General features: G+C 42.3%; 1 protein-coding gene across 1 annotated transcript in view; it reads right to left on the bottom strand.

The window, feature by feature from the left end:
* Window positions 1-25,893, bottom strand: part of LOC118099583 (B-cell receptor CD22-like) — a 160,185-nt gene that overhangs the window by 104,683 nt on the left and 29,609 nt on the right. The gene's annotated exons all lie outside the window — the stretch shown is intronic.

Here is a 25,893-nt window from a genome sequence, read left to right as displayed (position 1 = left end):
CACATCCTTTTAGACAGAGCTGTCCACATAAACAAACCATAGATTCACTGTTTCCAACTGAAATGTTACCTGTGACAGACAAGGAGACTCCAGGTGAACCAGTAAAACTCCCAGTCGGTTTGGTTTGTTATGAACCTGAACTGGTACACATCCAGTCGCTCCTCTCAGGTCTGTGATGGTCAGAGTGCAGGCCTTGTTTCCACAGTGATACTGCACACGACCTGTGTACTCAGAGGCTGCTCTCAGATCCACAGGTTCACTGTCCTGCCCTTTAGTAAACCAGTATGTTTGCTCCACTGCAACATCAAGGTCATCTATTCTGGATGGGTGCCAGTAGGAGCAGCGTATTTGCACCTTCGATCCTTTACAGCACAGATCTGAGTAGGAGTGCACCTCACTCCCCAGTCATCCGCACCCTGCACCACTGTAACCACAGCACAAACTAGAATTACCACCCTGCTGTAGGATGCCTCCACCAACCAGAGCATTTTCAGTCTGTGTTACTTTTCCAGAATCATATGAGGTCACTGTGACGTTTGAGCTTTGAAATGTGATTAGTTCATCTTTTACTTTTACATTTTGGAAATGATGCGTGAACTTATTCAAATATATTTCATGCAAATAACAGTGAGAGTAGTTCTGCAGCCTGACAGTGAATCTAACACTTTCTTTACTTTCTTGAGACTGGACTTAAAAAATCATGTTGAATTATTCTTTCTTTTAACCTCATGTTAGAAGTCAGTTCCTGTTTATTTACACCTCCAGTCCATATGAAGACTGGGTCATAACAATACATTGTAAAAGGTCATAATTATGCAAACTTACATTACTTTAGTGTTCTTTACTCATTTCTCACGAGGATTCAACTCATGTGAGTCAAACTTGTTTTGTCTGATACACGTGTAAAACTGTTCACTTGTGTAGACTGGACTTCATGAGCTCATGCACAGGTGCACGTGAGCAGTAGAGCGACACAGGAACCATCGACTGTTGGGTTAGATGGGCGGAGCCTCCCACTGTGCTCTGGTTGTGCGTTAACGTGGAGTCGGAATAATCAGAAGAATTAGTTCCCGACTGTGAAATTCACATGAACTCCACCTCAACTCTGGAACTGATTGTTCTGATTAGTCTGATACTACATTAAAGCACAAGCAGAACGTGGAGAGAGATCGTTTTTGTTTAGAAACGCAGTTATATGGTTGTAGCCAGAGTAAACACAACTATTCAGTTAAATCAGACTAGCTGGTTTTACTTTGAGAGTTAACTTCACTTGCCGTTTTTAAGTTGGAAAAATCTGCCAAAATTAAGTAATACAGTTTTTAAATTAAATTAATAAGTAGATATGAAGTAAATTTATTTACTTACCTTTTTCAAGTTGGATCAACTTTGTGGTCTGGGTGTATTGTGAGAACTAAAAGTCAAAGTGTTCCACATCCACAATGTCCCATGGCTGCTTTTTCATCAGTTAATAAAATCAGTCAGACAAATATGAAATCTGTTTTTATTTAGAAAGTGCTTTAAAAAGTATTATAGACTTTTACTGTTCTTACAGTTGTGCTGTAACTTACAAAATAAGGTATAACAGTCAGTCTGTGACAGTGGTCAGTGTCTCCACACTGATTGGACATTCATTCAGTTTAGACTTGTGTCCTGCACCTAAAGCTTAAAAGGACAAACTCTGATTATTGCCTTTAGTGTATCTAGGTGGCCCCACCTGGCCCCACCTGGCCCCCTTAGCAGCTCCACTGCACTGAGGCCATTACTCCGCAGGTCAACAAGTGACTTTGATCCTCTGATGTTTTCTAATCATCACATTTAGAACTGAACTTTATAAAAACTGCTGAATTCATATTTATGTTCCTGGATGAACGGGCGTCATGCTTCTTCTGCAACAAAGAAGTTAAAACACTGTAACGTCGGAATCTGTGGGAGGAACTCTTCTGTCTGCAGGATGTGTGTGTGTGTGTGTGTTTTGTGTGTGTGTGTGTGTGTGTGTGTGTGTGTGTGTTGGTCTCTGTCCCTCTTCACACAAACTGATAATCACATGTATTTAGTTATTAGTCGATGATGTCGGATCATGACTCGGATGGTTCTCTCACTTTAACCTGATGTCCTGACTCTGTCATCACGTCTCGTGTTGTGTCGCAGGTTTAAACATGTGTCTCATAAACTCTAAAGAGAATCAAACCAACACAAAGTAAACGTCAGTCCTGTAGGTGTCCTGATAACTTGTGATCAGTGCTGGTGTTTAATGTTAAAGTGTAAAGTGAGCGCAGGTCAGAGGAGGAGTGAGGAGGAAGCAGACTCCGACAGAGGCTCTGACACAGACCGGACTTTAACGAGGTCTGTCCTGGAGCAGCGCTGTTACAATTATTCAGAGTCCGAGTCGCGATGCTTCTAAGAATGGAGAAATGTCCACAGCTCCAGTGCTCAGCTCTGTGCAGGAGACGTGGAGGGAGGAGGTACAGAGACTAGTCTAATCTCCCAACCTGATATTTAGAGTTTTTATTATATTTCAATATATTTGTTTGACAGGGAAGCTGTGCGCAAACAGGAATATAATATTCATGTATTTAAAAAAGGGCACTTTCTCTCGAGGAAGGAAAAGGGCAGTGGCTCAAGCCCCCTTTGGTGTCTATGTGTGCACATGCCAGCCTCCATCAATTCAATCTCCCTCAATTCAATCGAGCTGCACCAGAGTTCAATCACTCATAGAAACCAGTCCTCTAAATAATCCTGACTGTTTTCATCAGTCTCACAATTATAAAGACAGTGATACAAACAGGCTCCTGGCTCCGCCCCTTTATCAGGATTCCTGCCCAAATTTGATGAGTTTGTGGAAAAATCAGTTTTTAGTTTTCTGGTGTAATTCTGCTGAAAAACAAACAAACAAATAGATAAGGAGTGAAAACAAAAGACCAAAAACATTTATTTAAGAAAGAATCATAAAATCACGATACATAATAATTCATTATCCATGTAATAACCACATTAATATCATGTATAAGACACGAGATGAGTCACGTGGTGTTACCACAGCCTCAAAGGCTCATCACCAAGACGTCCAACATAGTTCAGAGGGTAACAGCCAAAAAAGTCAATTTATTGCAGAAAAGACAACAACTTCAACAACAGGCCGGCAAAATGGGAAATGAGAAGGAAAACCCAACACACCAACCCACAAAGGGTCGTAGGACCTGAGAATCTTCCTTCAACCTAAACCAACATCAGAACTAAAGCTCACAGAAATAAAGCTGCGGAAACTGGACGACTGGACCCATCAGAAAGGAAAAGAAAAGAAACAACACAACAATACTCTTGCTCTAAAGGTCATGCTGTACAAACTGCTGCTGCTGCAACCGGGGATGGAAAGAGAGATACTTCCTGTTTCCTCTCACATACTTTCATCAACCAATCACAGTGCACCTGAGGAGAAAAGAAAACAGGAAACCATGAGTAGAAAGGAAATGTGTGGGTGTTTTCCTCTTTATTAAAAAGCGTGGTCTTTTAGTTTGAGAGCTGGACTTGCACGTTCAGATTTCGTGGTGTTTTTACTCAAAACCCTGCGCTTGCACTCACACAGCTCCTGCTGGTGCTTAGATTTGCTCTGCTTGTGCTCAAACTCTGCGCTTGCACTCAGATATTTTGTTGCTTGGACAGATTTCCTGTATTTAATAACTACACACTATGGTTTCTGTAAAACTCGCTTGTACGGATGTACTCTGAAGTCGTCCATCTTGGTTGTGTTTGTCACAGTGGCTCTGACCTGAGGCTTCACACCAGGTCTTCCTGCTCCTCTGTGTCTTCTGTCTGTGCTGCAGCAGCGACGTCCTCATACTCAGGACAGTTGTGTGACTGATGGGGGAGAGATGAGAAAATATTAAGCCTCACTGGACTTTATTCATGAAACCTGCATATAATCACAGTTCATTCAAAATAGTTTGAACGTTGTTGCGCCCCCTGTCCATTCGTTTGTTTGTTCATCAGCAGGATTACACAAAAACTGATAAACTGATTTCCACAAAACTTGGTGGAAGGATGGGACATGGGCCAAGAAAGAAGTGTCAACGCACCGTGACGTCACCCATTGGTTTGTGAGCTGCCATTTTGAAGCCTCCATTTTTGACATGTTGTCCAGCGCCATCTTGGTTTTTTGAAACCAGAAGTAACCATATTTGGAGGAGAGGGGTGGAGCCTGACTTGGGCCCAAGGACACTGCCCACCCACCTAAACCTGCGACCTGCACCCAGTACTAGCTGTCAATCACACGGTATCCATGCCCCAATGCCTGCGGTGCTTTATGGTCTGTTTGACTCTAAGTGGATCATTCACTTCACTTTCTAGACCCAGAGTCTACGTCCATTTTAATATACGGTCAATGGAAAGAACCTTTTACATTTTGGGGCAGATTCAGACAAAGTAGCTGATCCAAGAAATGTTTTATCTCTTTCTTTAACATTGTGAGATGAAAACAGTGATATGGAGTCATTCTTTTGGCCTCACTGTCTCTCACCTCTATCATCTCCACAGCTTCATTCGCTTCTGATTTCAAGCTCAGAGTTTTCTTCATCCTGAATCGAAAACAACAACAAATACAACATTTCACAGAATGAACTTCATAACACTGAAACTAGTGTTTGAAGACATTTGAAGAAGACAGTAAAAGAACAGAGGGTGAACTGATGGATTTGTATTGTTTTACCTCGTCCACAGAGTCCAGACCAGCACTGGAACCAGCACGACCACCAGAGTCAGCCTGATGATATTCATGATTATCACTGACTTCACTAGACAACAGACAGGAGACATTAGCAGTGTGGTTAGACTGATGACTCAGTTTACCAGGTGATGCTGTTGGTCAGTCAGTATTGTTCATGTGCAATATGATGGGCTTGATATACAGCTGTGACACATCTGGAAATCCTGAGTATTGATGGTTTAAGGTTCTGGTGCAATGAAAAGGAGGGGGTAGGCTGTAAAAGACAGAGTCCTAAAATCACCTGCTCCAACAGTCAGATGTAAGGTGGCCTTACTACGTCCTTGTGTGTTCTGGGCCTCACACTGATACTTTCCACCATGTTCAGCTGTGATATCAGTGATGGTGAAGATTTGTCCTGATGCTTTTGGTGAGTCCTCGTCCTCCTTGGACCAGGTGTAATTAGCTGCTGGGTTAGCATCACTGCTGCCGGTTTGTGTGCATGTTTCTTAAAATGTTTCTGTGTTCTGGGCCTCACACTGATAATTTCCCACCATGTTCAGCTGTGATATTCATGTGGATGGTGAAGATTTGTCCTGATGCTTTTGGTGAGTCCTCGTCCCTCTTTGTACCAGGTGTAATGAGCTGCTGGGCCAGGGCATCACTGCTGCAGGTCAGAGTCACCGAGCTGCCCTTCATGATCTCTACCAGAGGGACTCTCACTGACACAGAGGGAGGCTTTGGAGCGTCTGGTGTAAAAACATGCAAGATCAGCGAAACCAACTCAGAAATATTCATTAACCAAAGTGAAGAACTTTCAACTTCTTGGTTATTAAATGTGGATGGGTATGTGAAAAGCAAGTTAATGTCCACTGTTGGATCCTCTGACGGTACAGATCTCAGTAGAAGTGTAACTCACATCCCAGCCATTCTCACACTGTACCACTGTAACACAGAGCACATCAGAGAATCAGTAGATAAACTTATACATTTATAAACTAACTCCATGTATTTTCTCCAGGAATCAACACCTGGGCATGGTTTTCATTTTAAGATGATGACGATGCCAAGATGAGGAAACTTTCAGTTCACAAAACCCAGGAAGTGCCCTTTAGACTTCAGAGTGAGGAGAAACACACTGTTGAGGTGAGAAACATGAGGGACTCAGAAGGTTTCCTTATAATGGAGCAAACTGCCAATATGGAGGAAATGATCTGTATCTTTTTATGCAGAGTCGACTAAAGATGGACACACGTCTCCACTTCCTCCCACTCTCCAGAAATGAAGCCAAAATATCCTTGGGATACCAACGCTGCCATCTTTCACATTTGGAACCACAGTCTGCACAGTAGTGATCTGGAGATGGAGCTACAGTATCAAGGTCCCATACATGAGCTCGACTAACTGGAGTCAGCCTCAGTCAATCATAGTTTAATCTAATTTTCATTTATCAAATAACTAATTAAAACCAACTTATGAGAAACATGAACAACAGAGTGTGATAAGAACGACCTAAAATGACACAAAACCATCTTTGAGAAAAATGTATTTGACTTTTAGATTGGTCCATGTCCTTCCCACTAACATGGAGGAGGCAGGATGTATGTTCTATACTGCAGCCAGCATACCAGGGGCGATCACAATGCTTGGATTCACTTCTGGGGAGCAGTCATGTCTTCAATCTTTATTTACACAAGAGAATACTAGTACTAGTACACTAGTTTGTCAGTACTGACAGTAGTATCCCAAGAGTTCAATGTGCCCATGCAGGAAAAAGTATTTAAAGACACATGAAGTTATGGTACAATGCATTATCTCAGATACTCCAGCAGATGGTGCTGTTAGTGAAATACTGTAGATTGAATCATTGATTGACGGAGAGTGAAATCCTCGTGTCCTTTAACAGCACAGGAAACACTGTCTGCAGAATAAAAAGTATCTGAATAAGATGCTCCTTCCTTCTTCTTGTGTTGATTCTTACCAGACGTGAAGTTCAGATGTGATCAGAAGACGACAACTGCTCTGACACCCGAGCTCTGCATGCATGGAAGTTATTAGAGTCATACTCACTGATCTGCTCACCTGCACACAAATCTGTGTGAGAATAAGGAATTCATTTGAGTCCAAACTGACAACACACACATGGCTATTAAAAGTGCACAGACACACTCAAGTGAACCAAACAAGATGTAGGAAATAAATGAATGAATGTTCAGATGTAAATGTTACCTGTGACAGACAGAGTGACTCAGCTGAACCAGTTAAACTCCCAGTAGGGCTGGTTTGTTGTGAACCTGAACTTGCACACAGCTGAGTCGCCTTCTCTCAGGTTAGAGATTCTCAGGAGTGCACTTGTTGTTTCCACAGATACTCCACACGACCTGAATACTCCGATCAGTCCTTAGATCAACGAAATCCCATTACTACTTCTCTTGAATGAACTAGAAAGTTTCCTGAACTGTAGTATCATGGTTATTAAATGTGGATGGGTATGTGTAGGTACAGGGTAATGTCCACTGTTGATCCTGACGGCACAGATCCTGAGAAGTGTAATCACATCCCAGCCATTCTCACACTAAACACTGTAACACAGAGAATCAGATTCATAACGGCTACTCAGAGAACACTTAGTTTACTTTTACTTTCTAGAAAGAAACACATTTCCATGAGCAGCATTCCATAGCATTTCAACTTGATGACTCCACACACTGATGACAATCTTAATGAGAGGAGAGGAACTCAAACATGATTGTAGTTTATGAATAATGAATAATAATAATAATAATAATAATAATAATATTTTGAGCTCTATACGATAGAAACTTTAAACAAAGATAAAAAATAATACTGATGATAATTCCTTCATATATTTTCTTTCTGCGTCACTTTACAGGTGGTGATCTGAAAATGAATGAATGTTCATTTATATTTTTTTCTTTCTTTCTCAAACTCACTTCAGGTGAATCAGAAGTCCGAGGTAAAATAGAGTGAAACATGAATGTAGACGACAGTACTCAAGTCACAGTGAGAAGAAGGACAAATAAATCCACTCGCTGCTGCAGTTACACTATAGTAGCTGCCTCGCCTGTGACTTCAAACAATAAAACGTCCACAGATAAATAATGTGCACAAGATGAAACTCAGTCACATCACAGACACGTCTACTCACAACACAGAAGAGGCTGAGAAAGTCAAATTGTTAAACACACACCCACCTTCCTTCCTTTGCACCTACCTGCATCCTGAGACAGAAGGTGTTAGATTAAACTGTGGTTTCAGCGAGTGTGAGAAATAACTTTAGTGGCTGTTCATACCAAACCTGTATCATCCACATCACAACATCTCACTGACACAAGAAAGACAAATTTCCCCTAAGGAGACTTGAGAGAAACTGGGATGTTTTTAATCTCATCTGTTCAGTGTCTCATTAAGATGCAACAAAGATTGACATGAAAAAGACAAATTAAAGAAAGATTTAAAATTGAACTGGAAAATAAACTGCCATTAATACTGTAAGTGAGATTAAAATATACAAGAGTTTCAAATCAAAAGCAAATTAGAAACAAATGAGCTTCACATTAAATGTTAAAATATATGAAGAGAATAAAAATAACTTTAATGATCCCTAAAGAAAATCTGTTTGTTAAAACTGTACATCACAAAGTTAGAAAAGAGGAAGTTGTGAGTGAACAAATAAAATTAAATAAACAAGACTATAAATATGAATAATGTTGTGAAGAAAAAGAAAAAGTATAATTTACATCAGTCTCTAAAGGTGCAGCAAACAAACTAATTATGTTACTAAAATTACCAAACTAATATTATAATGATGAATCAATAATCCTAATGAAGAATAAGTGATAATATATAATCTTTTTTTGTATAACTCCAGTGAACCTGGGACTACAGCAGTACAACATTATTCTGTTCGTAACATTCGAGCTTCACACCCTGAGAGAGACGAAACAGGAGGAAATGGCCGCTTGTGAACATGGTGGACAAACACACCTAACTTCCTTCTTCTTCACGTGTTTAACACGGATGAGAAATACCACAAAACACTAAAGTGAAATCAATGCATTTGATGCAACTTTTGAACAGAGACACTCCAGAGGCAACACAGCTCATCTGGTGTCAGCAGTTCACTTTGTGTTAACGGTCACATTCAAGGCTCATCACGTATAGCAGCTCACATCCACATGAGACGTGGTCCCTCCAGTCCTCAGAGGAAATGAGTACAACTCCTGATCGGCTGATGATGGAAACGCTGGAAACAATAGTGCAGAAACAGAAAGAAGTGAAAGTGACAGAATCCTCTGTGGTTTTATCAGTCAAACTCTTTACTACCATCTAGTGGCAGCAGTGTTACATTACAATTAAATAATAATGTTTGTTTTGATTATTTTATGAATAGAAAAAGTTAATTACAAGCCATAGTTTGTCGACTGGCCTGACACACACCGCAGATATTTTCATGTTTGAAGCTGCAAGTTATAAAATGTTTGATATTTTTCTATTCAGGCTAAATGTATGCTTTTAACAACTTCTACAAGTTGCTGATATATTTCATAAAAAGCTCTAGTCACCAAGTCAATTTATCCATTAGCTGTCAAGACAAAGTCACTAAAAACTGAACATTCATCAACAATGATGCTGGAGTCTGACTGTCACCAAAGTAGGATTCATCCTGGTGGGGACCATGCAGCTGTATGAATCCTATTCAAATCCATCCCGCAGCTACAGATATTTCCATCGACTAAGGTGATTTCCAGACATTGGTCTAAACAGCAGGAGGTTTTTTGACTGTGCTGTACAATGCAGCTGGATCCTCTCCAGTGTCCTGACCTCTGGTTCTGAAAAAGGAGATAAAACAAATAAATGATCAGGAGGTCAAGGAGACGTGTAGCATTAAAGGAGACATATTGAGTTTCAAAGTTATGCAGTTAAGCCCAAAGTCTGAGCTCCTCCTGGTAAAACGAGCTCCTCTGCCCCACAGAGAACATGAAGCTCCTGAAACACTCACCAGTAGTCCTGCCCGTACTTCTCTGCATCATCGGCAGAAGCCAGGGCTGTAGCAAACGTAGCATACAGTATTTAAATGTAAATAGTTGTGCGTTGAAATACATTGTGTTACGTATGTTACGAAGTGTTGCATCAATGTTAGCAAGAGGAGGTCATTCTGGACGCTCGGTGGGAAAACATCTCGAGGTAGATGATGTGGGTTAAATACGTGTTGAATGTCAATACAGGCTGAATGTCATAGCCTCTGCTTCTCATTGCCTGGAACAGCAGCTTCTAACACCAGCATCTGTAGAGAACTTTAGAATCCATTGTGTCACTGCCTTTTTAAAACAGCGTCGCTGCTGATTGGGGAACACCTCTGACACACCCACCAAACAAGAGCCCGCTGCACACGGGTTCAAACAAACATGTCGCTCACCACGGAAAACTAGCAAACCATAAGAAATGTTTGAGATTGAATGTGTCCTCGTAAAGTGAGAGTGGAGGATTTCATACACTAGGTGGAAGTGGTCTACCAATCACAACAGAGTGGGCCGGGTGACCAATCAGAGCAGACTGGGCATTATCAGGAGGGGGCCTTAAGGAGACAGGAGCTAAAACCAAGTGTTTGAGACAGAGGCTGAAAAGAGGAGCTGCAGCAATAGACAGTCTGAGGAAAGGATGTTTTCTGAACATTAAACATTTTAAAGTCACAACACTAATTAAAATGATCAAACTGGAATATGAGCAGAATATGTCTCCTTTAACAAATACATACTTTAAACAAAATAAGAAAAATGGAAGTGTAAAATCAAATGACTTCTATAGGATATATCTCTGTTTATGATGTTTTGTGGTGTTAGTGAGGATAATGGTCCTGAATGAAGAGCTGTTTACCCGGCAGATCTGTTGTGCTGACAGAAGCGTACGCAACCTCCTCCGCCTCTTGTGTTTGCTGGGTTCAGCTGATCCGACGTTGGAGGAGACAGGATCCGTCTGACTCTTCATGAAGTGGACACTGGCATAGTGAAGGTCACAGTTTTCCTCAGACTGGATTGGGTAGACACTGCAAACACAGATTTGCTTTGAATCTTGACATGTGGCAGTATGACAACGCAGAGTCCAACTTTCGCAGCTTTTGATTTATTTAAACCAATTTCCTTCCTCTACACCAGACGTGTTTCAAGGACAGGAAACATGTGGTTCTACTAAAAACCAAAAGGAGGGAAGGTCTTCAGTTTGAATTCTAAACACTAACACGACAAACTTCTCACTTAGTGTGTATGTGAGCCACTTGTGCACTTTCATATCGGTTGTGTCCAGATAAGACTACATCTGGGAGCTGATGTTCACGATCAGCCAAGTTTGGTCGAAACAAGTTGTGTAACATCATTTAATTAGGAGGTCGAGCTACATTAATAATATAACCCTATACCCCAAAACTATCTGTCAGCAAACATTGATAAAAACTTTAGTACTATATATTTTGGGTGTATGTGTGTATCATTTAATTGTGTAACACTTTAATACAACTGCAGGTCTACAGACACAGAGGCACTTAAAAAGAAAAAGTCAGGCTCACAGAAAACTTGAAGGATAAGAAGGAAGGGGATAGGCCACGACCCCCTTAACTCCCTTCTTTCTCTCAGTCTTGTCTGACAGCAACGAGTACACAACTCTCCGTCTCGCCGATGCACCACGCCCCTCACTCACCGCCACTCAATGCCACACAGCTATCTCTCCAAACTCGTAACACAATTACCTAAAATCCACGTAAATGGGCAACATACTACTAAATACAGATAAGGAAAAGAACACGACTGCTCTGTGGATCAATCCCTTAATTATAGAGCTGCATCCACACACAGCCAACACTGACTTTATTTGTCCCAACGACAGACTACTTGGGTCATAGCAGTCTCACACACTTAGTCTCAGACAGAACATCGCAAAATCAAGGTATTACACAGCCACACCCAATGGTGATCTGCTCCACATTACAGTGCTCCAAACTAAAGATATCTGAACCAATCAATAAGCAACTTTTCCGTCTTCATAAGATCAAAGAAGTGGCAAGCAGCAAACCAACAAACTTAGAGGAGGTATCAAGGTCATGAAATGAAAAAATCTTAAGGTGTTAAAGAACAGAATATCAAAGAAGTCATTAAAGCTTGCAGATATCGCTGCATGAAGTCACAGACATTGTTTTTGCAATGTAATTTTGAATGTATTTGAATTAGTTTTAACTTCTATATGACAGAGGAAAGGGGTTTGACGCGGAGAAATAGTGGCGCTGGAAAGGATTGGACGCTGAATCTGTGTCTCACTCCGCTCACTGGGTGGTCAAGTCTGTCCTCAGGATCAGCAGATTGCTGAGAGTTTCTTCTTCATCAATTGAACCAAATAGAAAACAACATGTTACACAATTGAGTTGATTTAATTTAACAGGACAGATTTCTCAGGAACCTTACTGCATAAAGCTTTAGTGGAACAGATTGCTCACCTGATTCAGTAGGAACACGGAGAGGAGAGTCACAGCGAGGAAAACTGCAGAGGCTGATCCCAATGAGTGCTGATCTCAATCCAGGTGAAAGTTCATGATGAAACACTTACTTTCACATCATTTCAATAAATCATTTAAAGGTAGATAAACATTTACAAAAACAACTTTTTGTCAGAAGTGTTTGCTAAACCTGTCTCATGTTCTGACTGAATAAAAGACAAGTTTATTTTCTAATAAAACGTGAAGAGCCCTGTTCAGAGGGTCTGTTTGTGGGCGTGTCTCTTAAACTGTTAATGAGCCACTGCTCCTCTGCTGGAGTGTGCATGTGTGACGCACAGGAGCAGGGTTTTGCTTTCACCATTGTCTGTCTGCTGAGAGCTGCTTGCTCACATGTGAATGTGCACAGGGAAGGAAATATCTCAAGTTTACTGAGGATGCAGAAAGCTTTATGGATGTTTTTAACTGATGTGCTGTGGATTCTCTTGTGCTGTTGATGGTCTGACTGTGAATATTTATGGGGCATAGTCAAACGCCCATATCTGCACATTTAAAAATGTGAAGGACAAAGAATGGACGATTAGATTTCTCTTCACTTACTGTACTTTAAATTGTCCAGAAAAATTATTAGCACAAAATTGTTGACCTAGTTTTTGTGTCAGGTGCTTCATGATTTCAGCTGACAACCACAATAGTCATTTGCCAGGTGATGCTGTTGGTCAAAGTCAGTATTGTCTATGTACATGATGGGCTTGATATACAGCTGTGACACATCTAAAACTTGAGTATTGATGGTTTAAGGTTCTGTGAATGAAAAGGAGCGGGGTGTAGGCTGTAAAAGTCAGTCCCTTTGTTTGTTGGTTGTTAGATTTAAGCAAGATTACAAAACTACTGAGCCGATTAGCATGAAAACCTGGAAGGTAGGATGAGGTACGTCAGGGAAGAACTCAGTAAAGTTTGGTGTGAATCCAGATAAGGCGGACCCAGGAACCTTCTGTAAGAGATTGCAGACAGTGCTGGGTTTCAGACATGTGGATGTTTTCTACTCACACTGGACGCCTATGTAGAGACGTGGAGTTGATCCGTCCGTACTGATTCTCAGACTTGTGTGAGTAGACCCCTGCTGTCCCCAGAGCTGATGGAGGAGAGACGATAAACGCCTGTCCTTGGAAGCAGAGTTTGGTTCTCCTTGTACCAGGTGTAATTAGCTGCTGGGTTAGCATCACTGCTGCAGGTCAGAGTCACCGAGCTGCCCTCCACATCTCACCAGGAGGGGACTCACTGACAGAGGGAGGCTTTGGAGCGTCTGTAAAAAACATGCAAGATCATGAAATCAACTCAGAAATATTCATGGAATCCAAAGTGGAAGAACTTTTCAATCTCTGGTTTTGATAAGTGCTACTAAATATAGATGATCATTATTAACCTGGGTGCCAGCAGACAGAAGCAGGTACTGAGGGTTTTGTTTTCAGCCCGTAGTGTGAATTCTACAAAATAACCCAACACATGAACTAAAACTTACTGAATATTATAGTGAATATTAACTTTTGCAGCTGATCATCAAAGGTCAGAGGTCAAGATGAGCAAAGATTTGACCCAAAAGACACATTTTCCAAGATATTTCCACAAATAGCAGAGAGACTAAATCATATACTGATCAGAACATTATTCCCCATCATATAATGGATAGATGACTTATGAGTAACGTCACAAAGAAGTTAGAGAGTGTAGTGGAAATCCCCCTGACCAGGTGTCTAACTGCTGTGATACTGTCTACCTGACAGGATGGAACCCTTATCTGGCAGTGTCTCACTGCTATGACCTTGATCAAAGGGCATGCCCTTATTTGGTGATGCTTTTCTTCCAACTGCTACAGCGGACGGACAGACACAGATGATTCCATGTCTTTCATGTCTTTTTCATATTATGTTTTATGAAACGCCTTCAGATAAGTTCTGGCTTTTGTGAACTTGGCCAGTTCCACTTTGAGCACTCATGGCTTGTTGTGTAACCTGCAGAGCTTATTCATTATAAAGACTAAAGGCAACTCCAGTCTGAGAATTTCATTATTTCAATCTCAAGATGAATTTCCATCACAAACTTGGCGTCAACAGGATCCCTTGAGGTGACTGCCTGGACCTTGTAGTTTTCGGTGGCTGATCATCCAGAGAGAAAATTCTCTGCCTCTACCTCCAATAGTTAAGAGAAGAGAGGGCCAAATAATCTGGGTCTGACCTTCTTCACAGGATCCAAAGACCCTTGGTCATTTTATATCTGGTGAGATGTTGAAATTTGGATTTTCATGACTGTTTAGATGATTTCTCAAATACAAAATCAAACATAAGAAATAATATATTTAAAGGGTTTTATTTGGAACGGGTGTATTAGTCATTCTCTCTGGATTATTGTGGATTAATGATGTTAACCACCTGTCCTGTGGCAATCATCCTTGTTGGGCTTTTTTCCTGTTTTGCCGGAGAAAGAAACAAGGATTTATGGAGATTGCCCAAGTCTTAAAATTGAGTGCCCAAGCGGAAATTGCATGAGTACGATTTCATACACTTAATTGATAAGGATGTAGAAATTGTGATGAGAGTGAGGACGTGGGAAAGTGTGACATTTTTCTTCCAATATGGCCTCAGAGACTTTGCTTTTTCCTCAACGGTCATTCATTGCTCTAAAAAATTAAACTTTTAAGAGAGAACTCTCGAGAAAGAGGAAGAATTAAAAAGCAACAAAATAGAAAAAAGAAAAAGAAATAAATAAATCAAGGCTCTAATGTGAAAGACAGAAGATAATAAGAAAGTGTCTGAAATGTGGGAAAGAGGGGAGGTAGGCACAGAAAAAAACATTTAAACAGATGGCTAAGGTTGATAAAGGAAACTGAGAAAGTTGAAAAGAAATCATATAGATCTCTGCATTCTCCATTACAGGGTGTGGCAGTCCTATCCTCGACGCCTGCCTTCCTTCCTCACCTACTTACAAAACCTCCTCCATATGATGTGCAGAGACCAGACTCCACCAATCAACGATCAGGCCCATTCAGACTCCACCCACTGCTCTCCCAGTCTATGGAGACGGGGCAGCGGGAGGACTGAATGATGACGCCCACTCCTCTTCCTCATCTTTAGGCCCCACTGACTTTGCAAAAGATAAGGTCCTGGTCGCACTGTGGGGGGAGACCTCCGTCTGACTTCACCAGACCGGGATGATGCGCGACGCAGCATATGTCAATCGCTCAACACACTCCTCAACGCCCTGGGAGGACCGCCTTCCCCAATAAATTGATGTCCAAAATAATCGGGTGCAAACAACAACCAGGCGAAACCGTAGAGATTTCCTCACACGCCGTGGGGAGGTTTTCACACTGGGCCAGGACTGCTCTGAAAGCAGTGAGAGGAGGGGAGACAAGAATCACTGCCGATTGAACTACAGAAAGTGAGGAGGGGGCAGACGTGGGGGGAGACGACCAATCTACCCTTAGCCGAGGATCAGAGAAAGGAAGTGAAAACACAGATACATACATGCTACTGCAATGAAGAAAATGCTGTAATTCTAACCGCACATACACACACAAAAGCTCCAGCAATGAAGAAATCAAGCCAAGCAAACCACCGCACACCAGAGCAAACACAACTTTGTGGCCTTATGTTATACAATAGTGATGCTTTTAAGAAAATGCCTAACTCGAACTGTGTTAACGGTCACAAACTTAATTTCATGGCCCCACTCTGGTGCAGGTTATTCTGTGTTAGATGTCAGATTTGCCCACAACTCTGGGAGAGATGAGTGGTCGCTTTATATTCTCTCTCAAGGTGCCAGTGGTGCCAATGTAAAGAAAATTCTACAAAACCTCTCAAATGCGCCGCTCAGTTTGACAAACATCCCAGCAAGGTTTGAAATATGATTTTCTGTTGTCTCCTGTTGCCCAATTAATCTATTGAAAAGAGATTTGATGATTGTGTTAGGCCTCACCGCAAGTATCCTCCCTGATGGAGGACAGTTATGCACAATTCTTCTTCACAATGTCACAGACCACATCTTCTGAGCAGCCATTGTATATCAGTGTCAACTTCCTATAAATGCCTCCACTGATCTGCTCTCCAGGTCAGGTCTCTGTCACCCCTTTTTTCTGATTTTATGCACATTGATTCATTGCATTGCACTTTACATACAGACACAGCAGATCACGTTTAGTGAATCTCTGTTTTTGCCTTTCCTGATGATTCTCTGAAAGTGTCCAATATTTTTGGTCTGGTTCCAGAAGTGCAGCTTCCGTCTCACTCACACTGACCAACAGATGGCACTGTTTCGCCTCGAATTCCAGCCCTCACATCTCGCTTCTCCAAGTCCCATGATGACCGCAGAGGGCACTCTAGGCCCATTTGCCAGATCATGCCAGGCTGCCATTGGTTGGCAAACCCACAACCACGCCTGATGTAATGCATTCACCCAGTCTGAGTGCATTTGATCTGCACACCCAACCTTCTGTTCTCCAGCCATCACTGTTTGTTGTGACTGAAAATCACCCTTCATTCTTATGCAATGCTGTCCAACCCTCTGATGTTTCTCCTCCTTTGCTTTCAGATCTGCCTGAAACACTGTGGGCAAAGGACAAACATAATGTGGGCAAAAATCACCCAAAATCTGATTATAGGCCATGTAAACAACAATATCCACTCAGACAGAAAGCAGGAGGGATACGCCCTGTTTTTGAATCCTTGCAGGCTGGGTGTAATTGTCCCCTGCCCTGAGATTCATCGGTCCGCACTCCACTGTTCCTAGTTAAGAAGATCAGAGACAAAGGTCAAATCCTACTGGAGTGGAAAGCTGTGCAGGATCTGAAGGCTGTGAATGATGCTGTAATTGCTCACAGCATATTGTTCCCGCACTCCATACACGCTGCTTCCCAAATTCCGTCTAATGCAGCGTGGTTTTCGGGTTGTAGACTTATCCAATGCTTTTTTGTGTTCCTGTCCACAGGGACAGCCAGTACTGGTTAGCTTTTAATTTTGGAAAACAAGGCCTACACGCTCACACGCCTAAAGTGTCAAGGCTACTGCAACTCTCCATCATTATACAATCAGGCTCTCAGGAACAGTCTTGAACCCTCATCCCTTACTCCGGGTTCAGCTCTCTTGCAATATGTTGATGATCTAATAATTGCCAGTCCCACACAGGAGCAATGTGAAACAATACGATCGCTTTGCTGAGACATCTGGCTCGTGGAGGGCCATAAAGTCAGCCTCAGCAAACCACGCTTTGTACAACAACTGTCACGCTTCTGGGTCATGTCATCACCAAAGATGGCAACCCTGTCTGATAAGAGAGTAGAAGCTATTGTTAACATGCCTAAACCCTTGACGAAGAAAAACAACTTATGCTCATTCATCGTCACATGCACTTTCTGTAGAACGCTCATTCCTGGACTTTGCTCTTCTGAAGCCCTTTAGGTGCTCTATACCATGGCAAATTCACTCTATTCTCACGGAATTCTGAGCTGCTTGGATCTAGAGGCAGTCGAGGCATTTGTCACACTGAAGAAGACGCTGCAGCAATCTCCCACTCTTGCCTCCCTAACCCTGGACACCTTGTTCAGGCTGTGATGAGACCACGCATGACTTCCGTCTTCAGTCTCATGGTGACAAAATATCGCCTGTCGCCTACTTCTCCGCCGAACTTGATCCGTGGCAGTCATCACGTTGTTTGGCGTGTGCAGTGGCCGCCTGTGAAAAAAAAATAAGCTGTCCTTGCCTCACGAGACATAGTAGGTTACTTTGGACTTGACACTCCTGTTCCTCATGCTGTGCCCTATTCTTACAGAACAGAAGACTCTACATCTTCTGCTGCTCACAGTTGAGGTATCACACTGTTCCCTCTTGACATGCCCAACATCACAGTGAAACGCTGTTCAATCCTTTGAACCCAGCCACGCCATTCTCTGCTTCCGGATGACGGGAAGAACACAACTGTGTGGCTGAACTTCAAGTCCAGTGCCCTAATGACCTGACCTCTGACGAACCTCTTTCTAACTCTGACTTGATTCTGTATGTCAATGGGTCCGCCTCACGTGACCCTGTCTCTGGTACTAACTGTGTTGGTTTTTCTGTTTGTTCAGATAACGTTCTCCTCTCGAGTTCTCTTCTCATCACCTCTCAGCCCAGGCAGCAGAGCTCATTGCACTCATGGAAGCATGCAAATTGGCTACTGGTAAAACACTCACAGTCTACACTGACTCCAGATATGCGTTCGGGTGTAACTCATGATTTTGGCACTTTGGGCAACAGCAGAAAACGCCCTCAAATCTTCTGGTAAAAAGATAGCACACCACGGTCCATCACAGATCTTCTGTCTGCCATTTTGCACTGTTAAGAGACATTATTCCAATGATGGGGAATTCCTAGCAGAATTTCCAGTGACAATGGCAGACACTTCAGAACGAAGCTGTCAAACAACTCGGTTCTCATCTGTTCATGGATGTGCTTAACACACTGTGCACATCATCCAGCCAGTGGTGGAACTGTGGAACGAGAGAACGGCACACTCAAAACTAAACTTGCAAAGTGCTGTGAAGGCACAGGTCTTGCAAAGTCCTGCCTCTGGTGCTGATGTACATGAGGATGAGAAAACGAACCCCACATTGGTGTGATCCTCCGTCTTCTCCGCCTCCATCCACAGACTTGTGTGATCATGATATGTTGTCCTATTGCTCTAACTCTGACTTCTTCTCTTTCAGACATCAGACACAGGTGGCAAGGGCCCTACCAGGTACTGCCTACAACCCACATACAGCAGTGAAAAGTTGCTGAAAGAGCCACCTGGATCCACGCCAGCCACTGCAAACGCAGTACCAGTCTCCATCTGACCAGCCAACCTTCAGCTGAAAGCATACACACTGACAGCTTCCACAGGTTGAGAAGCACCGAGAGTGTTGTATGATTAACCACACGAGCGTTCTGCCACAACACAGAAGAAATCTGCCTGATAACTGAGACTATGGACAGGCCATGGCATCCATTTCACATCCAGGGTTGTCTGGCCTGAGAGGCCTACACGTAGTTACTCCATGACTTCCTCTATTATTGTTTTGGTACATTATTCTGTCTAGATGCACTCCCTATAAAAGTCTCTGATGATCTAACGAACTGTCTTTTTCCACGGTGTCCTCTCAGAACCATCCAGCACATGCAAATTTGACTAGACAAAAGATAAAGCATTCAGTCCCTTTGATCCGCAACTTATTCCCATCCCTCCCTACCTGGACACCGACAGCACAGATGGTTCTGATGACGATACTCAACCTTAGGCTCATGTTATTTTCTCCCCCAGCTTATATGCTCTTTAATGATTTCACTGACAAAACAGCTACTGCAATTATCCTTTCAACTTCATTTTATGATGCTTTAATTTGAAGCCCAGGAATTTATATTGATGGTTGCTTATATTTAAGATATCAATTTGATTGACAGCACTAAAAAGCCGATTGATATTTGATTTTGATATCGCGGCGTCGCTTATCGCTTTTGATGACTTTGGGCTGCTGTTTACTTTGAACGAATGATATGCCAAATTGAAATGCAATAATGATGATATGTTATTTACCATTCTTCGCAAGATTTCATTAAAAAGCCAGCCAACATAGAAATAACTTTCTTCCATGAAACTGAGCAGCGCGACTTGTTGCGGTCTTCCATGTTCGGCGCCTGAAGAACCCCGCCTAGCGGTGATGTGACCCAATGACAAGCGAAGAAAAAAGACTCGGAGACACTTCATGATTGATGTTGATGGTGATGTTCTATTATTCTCGTTAGTGACCGTATTTATTGATGATCAAAGGGAAAGTGTAGTGGAAATCCCCTGACCAGGTGTCTAACTGCTGTGATACTGTCTACCTGACAGGATGGAACCCCTTATCTGGCGGTCTCACTGCTATGACCTGATCAACAGTGCATGCCCTTATTTGGTGATGTTTTCTTCCAACTGCTAAGCAGCAGATGGACAGACACAGATGATCTCATGTCTTTCATGTCTTTTTCATATTATGTTTATGAAATGCCTTCTTGTATAAGTTCTGGCTTTTGTGAACTTCAAGTGGCTAGTTCCATTTGAGCACCTGTGCTTTGCTGTGTAAATCCTCTGCAGAGCTTACTATTAAATAGTATAAAGTACTATTATAAAGACTCAAAGGCAACTCCAGTCTGAGAATTTCATTATTTCAAATCTCAAGATGAATTTCCATCACAAGATTTACATCATGCATCCTTAAAACTGCCTATCTGCTGTATTCCTGCCTCTAATAGACTATAGAGACGACCTGAAGCTTATATACATGAAAATAATCTATGATCATATGATGGGAATGTCATTACTATGAGTTTAGAAAATGACGCCATATAGTGTAGCTATGCAACAACAGATGAGCCACCCCAGTCCGTTTGTTTGTTGGTTGTTGATTTTAAGCAAGATTACACAAAAACTACCAAGTCGATTAGCATGAAACTTGAAGGTAGGATGAGGTACGGTCAGGAAGAATCAGAAAGTTTGGTGTGAATCCAGATAAGGGGGCGGACCCAGGAACCTTCTGTAAGATTGCGAGACAGTGCTGGGTTTCATGGATATGTGGATGTTTTCTACTCACACTGGACGTCACGTAGAGACGTGGGAGTTGATCCGGTCCGTACTGATTTCTCAGACTTACAGGAGTAGACCCCCTGTCCCCAGAGCTGATGGAGGAGAGACGTATAAACGCCCTCTGGTCCTGAAGCAGAGTTCGGGGCCTCTGTACCAGGTGTGTAATTAGCTGCTGGGTTGGGGCACTGGTGCAGGTCAGATTCACCGAGATGCCCTCCATGATCTCACCAGAGGACTCACTGACACAGAGGAGGCTTTGGAGCGTCTGTATGTGTGAAAACAGAATGAGATATAACAGATGACAGAGCATTGTGTTTAACATTTGGGGACATATATGATATGATGTGTTAAAGTCAAAGGTGCTCAGGTGGGTGGAGTCACTGAGTTACAACAGCAAGGTTGTTAAACTGACACAGGTAAATTCTTCTTGTTGTTAAGTGAGAGGTTTTTCAATGATTTCCTGTTGCACTACTGTTTCGAGACTCCTGAATGTCCACAGATTTCAAACCATAGTCCAGTTTGTAACGTGGACTTAAACGTGACATATTATGACCCTTTTCCACAATTAGACAGAGTTTTTTCTAATAAAACGGTGAAGAGCCCTGTCTAGAGTGGCCTGTTTGTGGACGTGTCTCTTAAAAATGTTAATGAGCCACTGCTCCCCTGCTGGGAGGTGTATGTGTGACGTGTGCACAGGGAGTGTGGCTTTGTTTTCACCACTGTCTGTCTGCTGAGAGCTGTTTGCTCACATGAATGTGCACATGGGGCTGAAATATTTTCAAGTTTACTGAGGATGGTGAAAGCTTTATGGATGTTTTGAATAGACGCTGGGTGGATTCCTTTGTGCTGCTGATGGTCTGACTGTGAATATTTATGGGGGCAGAAGTCAAACCACCCATATCTGCACACATTTAAAATGTAAAGGACAAAGAATGGGACTGATTCAATATATCTTCACTTAATAACCTGTGTTTCCACTCACATGTCACAGTACAGCATGTCTGCTGAACTCCTTCCCAGCTCATTCTCTAGCTGTGCAGTAATACCTCCAGAGTCTGACGACCGGATTGAGCTGAGGACAAATCTCTTGTCTCTTCACTGGAGAGGTTGAACTTGCTTATCTCCACTTCTCTTGTACCAGGTGTATTTAGGGCTGCTGGGTTTGCATCACTGCTGCAGGTCAGAGTCACTGAGCTGCTCATGATCTCACCAGAGGGACTCACTGACACAGAGGGAGGCTGGGAGCATCTGAAGGATAGCCCATATTAACACACAGGATGAGAATACAGTCTCAAAACACTGTCTGTATTATTTGTTAAAGTTTAATTTAAATTATTTCCACATTATTGTATCTTCATGAGAGGAGTAACCACTCAATGTAGGAGAAGGGAAATGCTCATGTCCTTCTATAGCATACAGCATAGGGCTGTCTTCAGCATTAAAGTGTTGGAGGTGAAAGTATTTTTTCGTCCAACAAGTTCATTGTTATTGTACCAAACGTAGGAAAGATGATCAGAGCTGACACCTGCTGTGACAGGTCAGCTCTGTCCAGGTAGAATATGGATTGGCTGTTGATCTCCCTCAAATGCACCTGAGCTGAGGGGCTGTGAACAAACATGTTATTTTATTTCAACATACCAACATTTCAAACTGACTCTAATGAAATGTTACCTGTGACAGACAGAGTGACTCCAGGTGAACCAGTTAAACTCCCATGAGGTTGGTTTGTTGTGAACTGAACTTGTACACAGCTGAGTCGCCTCTCTGTCAGGTTAGAGATACTCAGAGTGTACTTGTTGTTTTCACAGAGATACTTCCACACGACCTGGAATAATACTCCGGATCAGTCCTTAGATCAACGTTAATCCCATTACTCGCTTGAATGAACCGTAGAAAGTTTCCTGAACTGTAGTATCAGCATTATTAAATGTGATGGGTATGTAGGTACAGGTAATGTCCACTGTTGATCCTGAAGGCACAGATCTCAGCAGAAGCGTAACTCACATCCTGGCCATTCTCACACTGTACCACTGTAACACAGAGAATCAGATTCATAACGACACCAGAGAACACTTAGTTTACTTTTACTTCTGTAGAAAAGAAACACATTTCCATGAGCAAGTATCCCAAGCATTTCAACTGATGACTCCACACACTGATGACAATTCCTGCATCGAACAAAGATACAAAAATAATACTGATGATAATTCATTCATATTTTCTTTCTTCATCACTTTACAGGTGGTGATCTGAAAATGAATGAATGGTTAATTTATATTTTTACTTTCTTCAAACTCACTTCAGGTGAATCAGAAGTCCGAGTGTAAAATAGAGTGAAACATGAATGCAGACGCACAGTACCTGTCACAGTGAGAAGAAGGATAACAAATCCACTCGCTGCTGCAGTTACACTCATAGTAGCTGCTGCTCGTCTGTGACTTCAAAACAATAAAAAAAAAAACGTCCACAGATAAATAATGTGCACAAGATGAAACTCAGTCACATCACAGACACGTCTACCTACAACACAGAAGAGTCTGAGAATAAAGACAGATTCTGTCAGAGAAAGATAAATTTAAAACTGTTAACACATCCCCAACTTCCTCCTTCTTACACTTACGTGCTTGCTGAGCCTGATGGTGAAAGATTAAACTAAAACAAAGAAGTAACTTGTGTTTGTACAAACTGTGAATTTCTTCATTTTACAAAGTGTGAGAAACGACTTTAGTGGGCTGTTCATACCAAACCTGAATCTTCCTCAACTAAAGCTGTAAGCAGCGTTGAACAGGCCTGCTCCCCTCGATCCAGCCAGTTGACGAGGGCTTACTTTTCTCAACCGGTCCGACACTGCACGAGCTTGAGAAAGATGTTAATTCCAAGCGCGGAGTGTGCAGCTGTGTACATGCTTCCTGTGTCCACTGCGTGGCACCGGAGAAGCACCCTGCACGCACCATGCTGCTGTATATCAAGAGTAGAACACGACATGAACATTCCTTGTAAACCGAAGGGTAATTAACACAAGGGTTACTTCCAGTGACCAGTAGGGGGCACAATGACTGTGACTGAATATGAATGATTTTTAAAAAATGAACACTTGAAGATGCACCAGTGTGAGAAGAACTACCAAGAGTGACAGGCACCATCTTTGAGAAAAACGTATTTGATTTGTATACAGACATGTTTTTAGCTTGGTCCATGTCCCATCCACTGACATGGAAGAGGCCGTGTTTATGACAAATACTGCAGCCAGCCAACAGGGGGTGACAGAAATCTTTTAGCTGTTAATATTAGTTACAACTAATTACAATTTATAATATTTAGAAGTTAATATTATTGTTATTTGTAACATTTTGACGGTAACATACATTACGGTTAGCGTTAGCCTAACCTGAGGCTAACTCTACACGTGGTTGAGTCTAAAATATTTTCAATTATGGGAGAAGAAGAACAACTTTCTTACCTTTACCTTCGTGGCTTCCAAAGTGAGAAGTGAGAGAATTTGTAATCTGGGTTAATTAACCCATCAAGAAAGAAAACAAACCTTACAAACACTGCACATGTCTATATGTTTTATTTCTTCTGGTTCATGGATGCTGTAAAACTAACATATAAACAATAGATTCATGTTGTGTTTCTTCAGTGCTTATGACTGTGCTGTACACTGCAGATGAATCATCTCCCTCTTCTTCTACGTCTTGTTCTGTGAAGGGCAGAATAAAACCACTCAAGCACCCACAGTTTTAACCCTCAATAAATGTAGTGATGAAAATGTCTTACGCGTGAGCTGTTCACCCTGTTGCACTGTCAATCGAACAGCGCCTGTATTCAGCCTCCTCCTCCTCGTCTCTCGTGCTTCTTCTGGGGTTGAACTCGAGCCATGCTGGGAGCAGGCGGCATCTGCCCGGTTCTGGGTGTAGCTAAGACGCTACGTAGTGGACGCCATCGTGCGGCCCTGCTGGCTGTGTGTGCCGTAGCTGAAATCTGGTCGTACAGTAAAATAACTAGCTGGGACTGTGGCTGGAATCTGTGTCTACTTTAATCCTCTTTGTTGGGTTCTGAGTTTCTCTTGTTGTGGGCCTAATCCTACTCTGCTGAATCAAACTGTGATGCAGCAGTGATCTTGAGCTTGTTTTTCCCCTGCTGCGACCAGCTCATCTTCTAACAGATGAACCCGGTGTCACCACTAAACATTCACTCTACATTTTACTCCCTAATTCAGAATTACTGCCCTTCGGTTGTGCGCCTCCACAGCAAAGCCTAATATTCACATTTATTTCTTGCCCATATGAGACCATCGTAAAAATCCAATCTGTTCATCTTTAAGTCAAAGTTTCAAGAAATCTCTTAAAGGCAGTAGATTTGAGATATCATAAATTAAAAGGCCCAAAACATGTTGGTGTGGCCGCTGTGGCCTTGACCTTGACCAATCAGGTCATTCATGAGGCCAGTGAACATTTGTGCCAAATTCTGAAATGATCTTCAATCTGTTCATGAGGATAAAATGGTTCAGGAGGTCAGCAGTCACCTTGACTTTGACCTCCACAGTCGCCATCGGGACAGACGGACAACCTGTAACATAACGCCCGCCATTGGCTGTCGCCGGCACAGAGGCATAAGAGATCCAGTCAGTTTCTCTTATGGAGCGTAAGCTTTTGTTAGAGAAGGAATATGATCTCCCAAGACATTCATGGTCTGACCTTCTCATCAAATCACAATGATGCAGAACGCCACCGGTTAATGAGGCAGCCTGAAGAGTGGAGATCATGCTTTGAAATGAAACTATTCATTTACCTGCGCTCTGTCTTCTGGTCTCTCACCGCACTCACGCTGTGTGAAGGACTTGTTTCTTCTAGATGGGAGGAAAGAAATAAACATGAACTAGAAAACTCCTCCAGAGAAAGAACGGAGATAGAGAGAGAGACGGAGAAGAGAGAGAGAGAGAGAGAGAGAGAGAGAGAGAGAGAGAGACTGTTTCAGTTTGAGAGAGGAAGAGAGAGAGAGAGAGAGAGAGAGAGAGAGGAGAGAGAGAGAGAGAGCAGAGAGAGACTTTGACTTTTAAGATAAC

The sequence above is a fragment of the Hippoglossus stenolepis genome, chromosome 2 (assembly GCF_022539355.2).
Source record: "Hippoglossus stenolepis isolate QCI-W04-F060 chromosome 2, HSTE1.2, whole genome shotgun sequence".
Classification (NCBI taxonomy): Eukaryota; Metazoa; Chordata; class Actinopteri; order Pleuronectiformes; family Pleuronectidae; genus Hippoglossus; species Hippoglossus stenolepis.
Note: the sequence above shows the minus strand (reverse complement) of the source record. Positions and strands in the feature narration are given on the sequence as shown.